The sequence below is a fragment of the Sorex fumeus genome, unplaced genomic scaffold, assembly GCF_029834395.1.
Source record: "Sorex fumeus unplaced genomic scaffold, SorFum_2.1 ptg000042l, whole genome shotgun sequence".
NCBI classification, from domain to species: Eukaryota; Metazoa; Chordata; class Mammalia; order Eulipotyphla; family Soricidae; genus Sorex; species Sorex fumeus.
Window position 1 is genome coordinate 8,273,208 of NW_026606099.1, and position 13,068 is coordinate 8,286,275.

The following is a 13,068-nucleotide window of genomic DNA, read 5'->3' on the forward strand; positions in this document are numbered from 1 at the left end:
AATTACCCTTGTGATTGAGAGGTGGGGTGAAAACTTAAGATTTTGGATTGGCAGAGAGGCAATTGAGAGACACAAAGAGCAGGAGAATGGTTCTTTAATAGGAAGCTTGCCACTGGATTCGGGGTTCGGGGAATAAATTAGAGAAGGGAACAGTAGAGGAATGATGGAGGAAGAAAGTGCTTCTCTAGAGGCAGGCTGGGGCCTTGAGGGAAACTGGGCACGTTGGTGGAGTGAAGTGGACATTGGTGAAGGAATTGGTGTTGGAACACTGTTTACCTAAAACTTAATAATGAATAACTTTTGGGGGCTGGAGAGATAGTACAGCAGGTAGGGCTCCTCTTGCCTTGCACATGGCCAACCTGGATTTGATCCCTGGCATCCCACATGGTCCCCGGAGCCTGCCAGGAGTGATTTCTGAGTGGAGAGCCAGGAGTTAACCCCCCAAGCATGGCTGGGTGTGGCCTTGAAACAAACAAACAAACCTAAAACAAACAACGCCCCCAAACTTATCAATTCTGTAATGTATGATGATTACAAATAAAAAAATAATTAAAAAAAATTTTTTGAGTTGGGGAGTTAGTGTAGTGAACTGGAGCACATGTTTAGCATTCAGGAGGCCCAAACTTGATCTCTGGCATCTTATGTCCCCAGACACCACCAGATGTGACCTCTGAACACTGACCTAGAAGTGGCTGCTTACCACCAGTGGGTGTGGCCTCCAAACCAAAACCATCAATCTGATAAGGGAGGGTCCCCGTGTTGGGGTCAGGAGTTCCCTAGCCCTGGGAGGCACGGAGAGACCAGACAGACAACGTTCCTGCAGGAATTCAAGCGGGGTTTTATTCAAGCCAGCATGCTGGGGCTCTGCAACATACCCAAGAGCGGGCAGAGGCTGAGAGCTCCGAACTCAGAAACAGGTCATCTTTTATACAGTTTGAGAACAAAGACCACATATTTTCCCCACATATTTTTCACATACATGTTTTGCTAGGTTCCTTACAGTTTTTCTTGCAGTATCTCGACTCAAACACCTTGACCCGGTCACATAGTTTCAGTTTCCAGAATGGTCAAAACACTCTATCTATCTTTAAATAGTTATGTCTAGCCCATACCTTACACATCTACTGGGTTCAATCCAATTTTGTAATCTCAAGGCTGCTGAACCGTTTACAGAAAGCAATTTTGCAAGTTAATTAACTCCTTCCTAGCCTTCCTAGCTCCTTTCACCTGGTGCGACTTCCGTGGAATGGTGGGGAAGGGGGCAACAGCCTTGAGAAGGGAATCTGCTGCTTCCTCCAGATCTACCTCTCCCATCCTGGAAACAGCTGGGAAATCTAGGACTCAGGAGTATGCTGTGAGGGTCAGAGTGGAAGCACAGTGGGTAGGGATTTTGCCTTGCTCAAGCTGGGTTAGATCTTCAGCATCACAAACGGTCCCCTGAGTCTCACCAGTAGTGATCCCTGAGTGCAAAGCCAGGTGTAAGCCCTGCGCCCTGCCAAGTCACTGTCACTGTCCTCCTGTTGTTCATCGATTTGCTCGAGAGGGCTCAGTAAAGTCTCCATTGTGAGACTTGTTGTTATTGTGTTTGGCATATGGAATATGCCATGGGTAGCTTGCCAGGCTTTGCCATGCGGGCGAGATACTCTTGGTAGCTTGCCGGGCTCTCCAAGAGGGGCGGAGAAATCGAACTCGGGTCTGTGGTGTTGGCTGCATGCAAGACAAATGTCCTACCCACTGTGCTATTGCTCCAGCCAGCCCTGCCAAGTGTGACCCCAAAATCAAAACCAAGAGTCTGCTGTGAGCCTCACCCTTTGCAGGAGAGTCAGTCAGTCCCCAACTCATGAACTCAGGTCTCTCAGGTCTATGTCTTTTCCTTACAGAAAAATAATTTTCAGAAGGAGACAGCAGTGAAGCAAAAACATCTTTTATTTGTAAATTTTGAGGATGATGTGGGGGGGGTGAGAGAGAGAGAGACAGAGAGACAAAGAGAATGAGTGTGTGCGTGTGTTTGTGTGTGCCTGAGTGTGTGTTTGTGTGTGAGAGAGTGAATGTGTGAAGGAGAGAGACAGTGAGTGTGTGTGTTTGTGTGTGTGAGAAAGAGTGTGTGTTTGTGTGTGAGAGAGTGAGTGTGTGTTTGTGTGTGTGTGAGAGTGAGTGTGTGTAAAGGAGAGAGACAGACTGAGAGTGTGTGTGTTTGTGTGTGTGAGAGTGTGAGTGAAGGAGAGAGACAGAGAGAGAGTGTGTGTTTGTGTGTGTGAGAGTGAGTGTATGAGTGTGTGTTTGTGTGTGAGAGAGAGTGTGTGTGAGAGAGTATGTGTGTGAAGGAGAGAGACAGAGTGTGTGTGAGAGACCGAGACAGAGACAGAAAGAGTGTGTGTGTGTTTGTGTGTATGAGAAAGAGTGTGTGTGTTTGTGTGTGAGTGAGTGTGAGTGTGTGTTTGTGTGTGAGTGAGTGTGAGTGTGTGTTTGTGTGTGAGAGTGAGTGTGTGTAAAGGAGAGAGAGTGAGAGTGTGTGTTTGTGTGTGTGAGAGTGAGTGTGTGTTTGTGTGTGTGTTTTTGTGTGTGAGACAGTGAGTGTGAGTGAAGGAGAGAGACAGAGAGAGTGTGTGTGTGTTTGTGTGTGTGAGAGAGTGTATGAGTGTGTGTTTGTGTGTGAGTGTGTGTGTGAGAGAGTGAGTGTGTGTGTGTGTGAAGGAGACAGAGTGAGTGAGTGAGTGAGTGTGTGTGAGAGAGAGACATAGCCAGAGAGACAGAAAGAGTGAGTGTGTGTGTTTGTGTGTGCGAGGGAGAGAGAGAGACAAGCTCGAGAGAGAAGTTGGGTTTCTCCAAAGGCAGACAGAACCTCAGAACACATGCCAGCACTAACGTATGAAAGTCCACGTCTCAGGAGGGAGATGCGGGTGACGCATTCGTGTGCTGGCCCCACATGTGCAGGGCTGTGTGTGCTTCCTCTGCTCAGCTTGGCTTTATGTGCTTTTCCCCCAAAACTGCCCCACGTGGGGCTTCCACCTAGGGAAGAGTCTGTTGCTAGGTGGTTGTACAGGGGAGAGCTGAAGCGACAGAGGGTCTTCTTAGATGACCCTTCCTGGCCTCTGTCCAGGCTGGGGCTCCAGCCTCCTCTGGGTCTGTGCTGGCACCATTCAAGGTCTTCTCAGGCCTCAGTTTATGTGTCCACAAAGTGGGTCCTGGCAGTGATACTAGCAGCTTAGGGCTAGTAACAGAGTTCTTCAGATCCCTAAATCCACATTTTACTAGTCCCAAGAACTCATTGGCAGAGTCTCCCCTGACTCCTTTCAAAACCCAAACTGAACACGCAAGAACCACTTAAAGGTTTCAGCAAAACTCAAAGGTCTAAAGTGAGGGCCGGAGCGATAGCACAGTGGGCAGGGCGTTTGCGCAGCCAACACCGCAGACCCGAGTTCAATTTCTCCGCCCATATAGTCCCCCGAGCACTGTCAGGAGTAACCCCTGAGCAACACTGAGCAATACTGTGTGACTACAGAGGTAGACACTAAGAGTTGGTAGTACGGGGGCCAGAGAGACAGTGCAGGGGCAGAGTGCTGCGGGGGCGGCGTGGGGCCTGGGGCTGACCTTGGCTAGATTCCCGTGACTACTTTGACCCCCTGACCACATCCAGGACTAGGTCCTGAACTTGGAGCCTGGATGGTGGGGTGTGGTCCCCAAATCCCAAAACCAAACAACTGAAAACATTGTTGATAGCTTGGGAAAGGTTCACTAAGTGAGGACATCTCAGGGGCTCCCACAGGAGCAGGAACTTGGGAGAACGGCAGCAGTACTGGCACAAAGTGCTCACAAGACAGTGCTCCGGTGGGGGAGAAGACAGCTGGGATAGAGAAGGGATGATCAAGCCAATGATGGTTGGAGGGATCACTCTGGATGGGAGATGTGTGCAAGTAGAGAGAGAGAGAGTAAGAGGTAGGGGGTGGGTGGGATGGGGGGAGGGATACTGGGGACATTGGTGGTGGAAAATGTACACTGGTGGAGGGATGGGTGTCCGAACATTGTATGACTGAAACTCAAACATGAAAGTTTTGTAACTGTAGCTCATAGTGATCACTTGATCACTTGATCACTTGACATCCCATTACTCATTGATTTGCTCGAGCGGGCACCAGCAACGTCTCCATTCGCCTCTTTCATGTGCTAGTGTAGCCCAGTGGCATCTGCTCATTCTGGGAACACAAACAGCCTCAAACCGATCGTTCAGGGTCTTGACGAAGTCTGACCATCTTGTAGGTGGGCGGCCATGCGTTCTTTTGGCGTCCTGTGGAATCGAGTTGGTAACGGCTCTGGTTCAGCAGTCGTCTTCAAATCTCACTACGTGTCCAGCCCATCTGATTTTCATGTGCCTTGGCACGCGAGACAGTGTCCCTGATTCTTGATCGTCGATGGAGGTCGGAGCTCCGGATTCTTTCTCTCACTTGAGTGAAAGCGTGATACTCCAAGCATAGCTCTTTCGATTCCTCTTTGAGAGACCCGAATAGTGTTCTCATTCTGTTTTCGTAGGGCCCAGGTCTCTGAGGCATATGTAAATGCAAGCTCACTAATCCCTACTAGCTCATAGTGACTCAATAAAAAACAAAAAAGACAGTGCTCAGGGGTAAACCACCATGTGCAGGGAGGCTGGCTCACTCTCTGCCATCTTGATGGCCGGGATTGCGAAGGCGGGTGCCACCCAAGACGGGTCCAGGGTGGGAGTCTGCACGCACTGGGCGGGAGTGTGGGCATTTAGTGCGCTGGGAGTGTGCAAAGCCTGTGTCCTTACAGCCACGCCACCGAGAGAAATCCAATTCCCCGGGAGCACGCTTGTCAGGCAAGGATGACGTTTCTGGGGCATATTTGTGGCAGAAGGCAGTCAGAAGCCTCCTAGATGGGCACAGCTGGGACCAAGAGGTGACAAGCACACGATGGAACAGAATGCGGAGGCCTGAAGTGGCTGCTATGATGTACCTGCAGCTGATGCTGGGATGAAGTTAACGTGTGTGGAGGGCTGGGAATGTGGCTTACGAGGCAGGGCACTGTGAAAGACCTGGCTCTCAGCCCCGCGTTGTGTGGGCATGAGCTTTGCAGCAGCAATAATAGCAGCAAAGCAAAGAAAAAGTGTCAAGCCACGCATTCATGTCCATGGCAACACGTGCCCAGAAATTACTGCTGCTGGAACTGGAGCGATAGCATAGGGGGTAGGGCATTTGCCTTGCACATGGCTGACCTGGGTTCGATTCCCAGCATCCCATATGGTCCCCTGAGCACTGCCAGAAGGAATTCCTGAGTGCAGATCCAGGAGAACCCCTGTTCATCGCCGGGTGTGACCCAAAAAGCAAAGCAAAACAAAACAAAAAGAAAAAAAAAGAAATTACTGCTGCCTCCAGGTGTGCTGGGGACACCACATGTGGCCTACCTTGGGGCCACCATGAGTGGAGGACAGGGAATTAAGGAAACAGGTTAAACAGTTTGGTCTGTGGGCGGCTGAGGGCACTGTCAAAAACTGGAGATGTGAGGGACTTCGTGTGGGCCAGAATGCCAAAGTAAAGACCCCAAATAAAGGGGAAAGAAGCTGGCGGAGAAGCAGGAGTGTTTTGGTGGCCAGGAAGCGGCCTCCAACAGTGCTTGGGTATCTTTGGATCTTTGCCTGGGGAGTGTGTTGGCAGCAGATTTAAAATGTTAAAAAAAATTGGGGCTGGAGCAATAGCACAGCGGGTAGAGCGTTTGCCTTGCACGCAGCTGACCCAGGTTCGATTCCCAGCATCCCATATGGTCCCCTGAGCACCGCCAGGAGGAATTCCTGAGCGCAGAGCCAGGAGTAACCACTGTGCATCGCCGGGTGTGACCCAAAAAGCAAAAAAAAAAAAAAAGTTAAAAAATTATTGAAGAACAAAATTACTGATAGTTGAATTTTAGACATACCATGTTCTAACACCACTGCCACCACCAGTGTCAATCAGAACCCCAGCTCCCCTCCCAGCCCCCCGCCTGCTGTTCCTGATGATTTGTTTCCGACATTCAATGCTCCAACACCAGTCCCACCGCCTGTTACCTTCCCTCCACCATTGTCCCTATTTCCCCAGCCACCTCTCAAACTTGCCCCTTGGCAGGCCCAGAATAATTTATTTAACATTGCTTGTTACCACTAAATGACTAATGGAATCATCGAAAAGTATTTCAGTAGAAGAATATTTGTGAAAATTGTTTCAGCTCACCAAGGGAACATTAGTCCTTCCCTGAGGACCACTGTTACAAGTTAAGCCTTATTGTTGCAAGTTGTTGCCAGTTGTTGCAGTTGTTGCTGTTGTTGCAAGTTAAGCCTTATTGTAGCAAGTTGTTGCAGTTGTTGCAAGTTGTTGCAAGTTGTTGCAGTTGTTGCTGTTGTTGCAAGTTAAGCCTTATTGTAGCAAGTTGTTGCAGTTGTTGCAAGTTGTTGCTGTTGTTGCAAGTTAAGCCTTCTGTGGTCACGTTTCTGTTAGTCGAGATTGGTTGGCTTTTGTGTTACATCCCATCCAATCTGATGTGCTCCTACTGGGAAGTCAGTGTGGTAGAATTTGGAAATGTCACTCCAGAAAATCCAGAATATTTAATTGGATAAGCCGGTGGGAAGCATGGTGTCGGGCTTGAGGCGTGAGTGTGGCTCCCAGGGCTCTGGCAGGGAAGTTGCTGACCTGCTGCTCTCCCAACATTGCCCTGATGTCTCAGCTGGGAGTGGGCATCCGAGAAGACAGCCACGTTTAGAGTTTGATGATTGCAGTTTGGACCTTATGGTTTTCAGTGATGCTGACTCGGTGCTTTGGATATATAGCAACGCCACTCCCCATGTTACTGAAGCTCTTTTTTTTCTTTTTTGGGTCACACCCAGCGATGTTTATGGGTTACTCCTGGCTCTGCACTCAGGAATGACTCCTGGTAGTGCTCAGGGGACCCTATGGGATGTTGGGAATCGAACCAGGGTTGGCCGCGTGCAAGGCAAACTCCCTGCCCGCTGTGCTATCGCTCTGGCCCCTCACTGAAGCTCTTGACCCCTGCTTCCCCCACCACTTCCTCTCCCCGTCTTCTTCAATCTCCTCCCGATCCCTTTCCTTCTCTGTCTTTCTCCTTCCTATACCCTGGGGTCAAGGCTGATCTGGGCACCTCACCCCCTTTCCTACTCTGCGTTCCCTCCTCGTCCGGTTGTTTTATGTACCCCAGATAATGAGATCATCCTGTGCTTGTCCTGGCTCACTTCACTCAACATGACATTGGAAACAGATTGTTTTTAATCGAATCACCGTAGAGACAGTCACTGGGTCTGTCCAGACATCCTCCTAGAAACTCCCTTGGCTCCTCCTTTTCTCCTTTCGATTCTTAGGGGTCAGAGGGACCCTCTAAAAGGTTGTCTTTGGAACCGACCCTTTCTTTTCCTCCCTTTTCTTTTTTAAATTTTGAGATATACAGCTACAAAGTTGTTCATAATTAAGTTTCAGTCATACAATGTTCCAACACCCACCCCTTCACCAATGTATCTTTCCCACCACCAATGTCCCTGACTTCTCTCCTGCCACCGTCCCTCCAGCCTGCCTCTATCTGTATAGCAGATGCTTTGCTCTTCCTCCTCCTCCTCCTCTTAATCCTCCTCTTGTCCTCTTCCTCCTCCTCCCCTCCTTCCACTACCACCTCCTCTTTTTCCTCCTCTTCCTTCTTTTCTTCCTCCTCCTCCTTTTTCTCCTCTTCCTCCTCCTCCCCTTCTTCCACCACCTCTTCCTCTTCCTCCTACTCTTCCTCCTTCTCCTATTCTACCTCGCCTTCCTCCTCCACTTCCCCTTCCTCCTTTTCCTCCCCTCCTCTTCCTCCTCCTCCTCTTCCTTCTCCTCCTCTTCTCTTCCTCCTCCTCTTCCTCTTCTTCCTCCTCCCCCTTCTTCCTCATGTTCTCTCTTTTCTTTGGGGCATTGTGGTTTGCTATACCGTAATCGAAAGGTTATCATGTATATCACTTGACCTCCTTTCAGCACTCAGTTCTTGTTCAGAGTGATCATTTCCAACAATCATTGTCATCGTGGTCCCTTCTCTGTGCTGTCACCGCCTCCCACACTTGCAGCAAGCTTCCAAACAGAGACCTGTCCTCCTAATCCTGTGGAAACAGATTTTTAAGAAGCTGAGGCTGTTTGGGTATAGGATGGGACAGAGGGAGTGGGGGAGAGAGAGAGAGAGAGAGAGAGAGAGAGAGAGAGAGAGAGAGAGAGAGAGAGAGAGAGAGAGAAACCTGTCCATAGGTCTCTTAGGGAATTAACGTATGATGGAATGGCCAGCATGGTGGGTACCACGGGGGGCTGAGCACTTGGAGGGGAGTGGCTGAGAGACTGGGCAATCCAGGCAGGCTTGCTACAATCAGAGAGAAGGCTTCCTGGAGCTCAGGTGGCGATGTCGGACGAGGGTGCCCCCTGGTGGGATCTGTGCAAGATGCTGCACGCCACGGGCTGTGATGTGGCCGCTGATTCTGGCTGATTCCTAGAACTTTGGGGCCTTTGTGTCTCCTCTTCCCTGGCAGACTTCTCCCACGGGGCGGGACTCGCTGCCTCTGTTTCCTGTGCTAGGCTGGCAGCCTGAAAGGAACGGAGCTGAGCCCGGTCACTCAGCCCCTCACTGGCCTCCACCTCTCAGGTTTCCCATATCCACCCTGGACTATCTTGCTTACCCTGGACTGCCCACCTCCCCCCTCTGCTGCTCCCTGGGCCTTGCGTCTCTGTCCTGGTCTGGCTCTTACTCCCTGCAGCTGCAGTTCTGGTCCACCCCATCCTGGCAGAACTGCATGTGGCTTGGAGGCATTTTAGCAGCAGGGATCCAACCCCCAGAAGGAAACTTCTTCTCACCTGGAATGGAGGGAGGAAGGCTCACACTGGGGAAATCTTTATTATTTAGTTAGTGATTTGCTCTCATCTTTTTGTTTGGGGCCACATTCAGAGGTGCTCAGGGCTTACGCCTGGCTCTGCACCCATGAATCACTCCCGGAGGGCTCAGAAGACCCTCGGGGATGCTGGGGTTCGAATGTGGGTTGGCTACATGCAAGGCAAGTGCTTTACTCACGGTACTATCACTCAGGCCTGGTTTGCTTATCCTTAAGAGAATTATTTATTATTTTATTATTTACTTTTCGGGGGGGGCTCACTCTGGGAATCTGGGGAGTACTTCCAGCGATACTTGGTCAACAATTTGGTACTTCAGAGCTCAGGTCCTGGGATGTGGAGCTGCTCAGGTGCTGGGACCACCAGGACCCACATTGTGACCCTCAGGAGGCTCCACGACCACACATGGGGGTGCTTGGGGTCTACGTGATACCAGGGCTGAGACCATCTGGCCTGAGTGGGTTTCATCCACCATGACTGAATCCCTGTACCATTTCCCCAGCCCGTATAAGTTGATTTTTTTCTTTTTGGGTCACACCCGGCTATGCACAGGGGTTACTCCTGGTTCATGCACTCAGGGATCACTCCTGGTGGTGTTCAGGGGACCATATGGGATGCTGGGAATCGAACCTGGGTCAGCCGCATGCAAGGCAAACACCCTACCTGCTGTGCTATTGCTCCATCCCCATAACTTGATTTTTTAGATTTCTTTTGGGGTCACACCCTATAATGCTCAGGGGTTACTTCCTGGATTTGTGCTCAGGGAATCCTATGCAGGACCAGGAATCGGCTGCATGGGTCGGCTGCTTGCAAGGCAAGTGCCTTAACCCCATTCATTACTCTCTCTCACTCTGACATAACATTTTAAAAATAAGGGCAGGGGCTGGAGTGATAGCACAGCAGGTAGGGCACTTGCCTTGCACGTGGCCAACCCGAGTTCAACCCCCAGCATCTCATATGGTCCCCTGTGCACTGCCAGGAGTAATTTCTGAGTGCAGAGCCAGGAGGAACCCCTGTGCATTGCCGGGGTTACTGACCCAAAAAGCAATAAATAAATAAATAATGCATTAACATATGCCTCAGAGACCTGGGCCCTACGCAAACAAGATGAGAATGCTATTCAGGTCACCCAAAGAAGAATAGAAAGAGCTATACTTGGAATATCACGTTTCACTCAAATGAGAGAAAGAATCTGGAGTTCTGACATCCGTCGACGATCAAGAATCAGGGACGCTGTCTCATTTGCCAAGGTGTCGAAAATCATATGGGCTGGTCACGTAATGAGATTTAAAGACGACCGCTGGACTAGAGCTGTTACCGACTGGATTCCACGGGATGTCAAAAGAACGCGTGGCCGCCCACCTTCCAGATGGTCAGACTTCTTTGTCAAGATCATGAACGATCAGTTTGAAGCCCTTCATATTCCTGGAGCGAACAGATGCCATTGGGCTACACTAGCACGTGACAGGGACAAATGGAGACGTTACTGGCGCCCGCTCGAGCAAATCGACGACTAACGGGAAGTTAAGTGATTAAGTGAAGTGAAGAATGGCAGATGGAAAAACTTGAGGTGTGATCCTAATCTTCCGTGCATTTGGAGTTACCTGAGGTCTAGTCCGGACTTACCTGCTGCTTAAAGTGCCGTGAACATAGCGTGAGCGGGGGCAGACAGAGACAGCCCTGTGACCTCAGCATGCGGTCAGCTCAGGGCCCAGAGCAGTGGAAGCCTCAGCTGCTGCCACCAATGCCCTGTTTTCTCATGGGCAGGGCATCAAGTCTTTGTCCGGAGTTCCATATCACTGGGGGGTGCTGGCTCCGCTCCCGATTACTGGGGTCTGCATAGGGTCCCATGCTTGGTGGCACAAAGAAGGTGCCACCTGTGGGCTCTGTTGTATATGTGCCCTTTGTTTGTGCTGTTGTCTGGTGTCTGGTGTGTGGTGCCTGTGGGGTGCCTTTGTGGAAGTAATAACGCGAGTGGCCGTGTCCTGTGTGTGCAGTGTGTGTTCTCGCCCGGCTAAGTGGTCTGCATTTCCTCTACTCCTGGTGTCCAGGCAGCTGGGCTTGGGGTATGTGTATGATGGTAGGGCAGCTGCCCTTGGTTTTTGCCCTGGCCCTGATATTCCCCAGACAACACCCTGTCTTGCGGGGGGAGGCCTTCTGTTGGACCTCCTGGGCCAGCACGGTCTTCCTGCTGGCATGAATGGAACCCAGGAGCCATCAGGTCGTGGGAGGCGCCAGCTGCTGTCCCTGCTGTATGTATCTGAGAGAAGTCAGCTGGGAGGGGAGAGACAGATGCAGAATAATCTCTCTCACAGGTGGACTGCAGAGCAGCAGGGTAGGGGAATAAAACATGATTAAAAATAACAGAATGGCTTCCCTCTGGAAACAAAGATGGCAGCCGCTTGGGAGCTTTGTGGAAAGCCAGGTATGAGCCGGTGGTGATGGGGCGACTAAAACCTCATGGGAAGGGGGGCGTTCCCAGCTTGTCCTTCACGCCCTACTGAGGTCACCGGTTGCCCCCCACGAGCGGCTCTCCGGCACGGCCATGGCTCCAGACCACAGAAACCAATCTCTTAATTATCTAACTCTCAGCAGAAATACTTCCAGGGTTAATAAGTAAAATAGCAGAAATCCAAGACCGTGCGGCTGCTATTGCGGCCGGGCGACATCATTTAATTCTTGAACCCAGCTGTAGAAAGCAAATCATTTCACAATGCCTTTTCAGCATGTCTGATTTGGGGGGTGTAAACTCTAAATAATAATGGTGCATCTTTTGTCGAAACAGTGAATCTAGTCAAAGTAGATAGAGTGTTAACTAGAATTCATCTGCCTCACAGGCATTGGGAGGGGTGGGGGGTGGGGGTTTATTGGGGTTCTTCATGGTGAAAAATAAGTATTGGTAAAGGGAAATGTGCTTGATGTTTGCATGACTGAGACCTAAACCCGAAAGCTTTGTAACTTTTCCCACAGTGATTCAATAAATAAATAAATAAATAAATAAATAAATAATCCTAAAAATAACAGAATGGAGTGGCCCCACCCACACCTGTCAGCTTGCAGGCAGAGAAACAGCTCAGCCCCACAATTAATCTCCAAAAGAACACGATGTCCCAGCATCTTCCCAGGGGGATGTCCAGGGGCAGCTCTGGGGTCTTCTCGGGATGGGGGAGGGCAGATTCCCCTTTCTGCCTTGAAGCACCGCTGGCAGTCACACCCGACACCGTCCGACACAGAAACAGCTCAGACCCACAACTGAACCTCAGCAAACTGCCAAGTCAACAAACTATTCCAGATCCACAGCTCCTGAACACCTCATGGAGCTTGGGGGCTTCTGTGCAACTTTCCCATCAGATCTGCTGTGATCTTACTGGGTGGGGTGGCCAGCATGGTGGGTGCCATGGGGAGCTGAGCACTTGGAGGGGGGTGGCTGAGAGACTGGGCAATCCAGGTAGGCATGCTACAATCACAGAGAAGACTTCCTGGAGCTCTGGCGGCGATGGTGGGTGAGGGCGCCCCCTTGTGGGATCTGTGCAAGAGGCTGCACACTGCAGGCTGTGATGTGGCGGCTGATCCTCAGACAATGACTTCAGTGGCGTCCTGTCGCTATGACAATGCTCACAAGTGGACTAAATACTGTAGCACACTGTAGCACTGTCCTGTTGTTCATCGATTTGCTTGAGCAGGCACCAGTAACTCTCTATTGTGAGACTTGTTACTGTTTTTGGCATATTGAATATGCCACGGGGAGCTTGCCAAGCTCTGCGGTGTGGTGGGTGGGATACTCTTGTATTGAACCCAGGTTGGCCGCGTGCAAGGGAAACACCCTACCTGCTGTGCTATGGCTCCAGCCTAAATCGCTCCAGGGCTAAATACTAAGTTTTGATAATTCCATTTGCCTTTGTGTGGTAACAAACTATAGGAAGTAAATTTGATTGTGCCTGTAAGGAAGACAGATTGGGGTAGTGGATGGGCTCCTGGGCACACTGGTGGTGGGACTGGGCTGGACTGTGAATGGCTCGTCTGTGACATGTGTGTGGTCTCTGAGCTGTCTGCCCGCCTCATCGCTCATGCTGTGGCCCTGTTCTGGCCTCTCTCCCTTGAGCTTTTTCTGCTTTGTGACCGGTCAGACCCCATTTCAGTGAAGGTTAGGGAGGGGCGAAGTCACAAAAATTCCCGACAA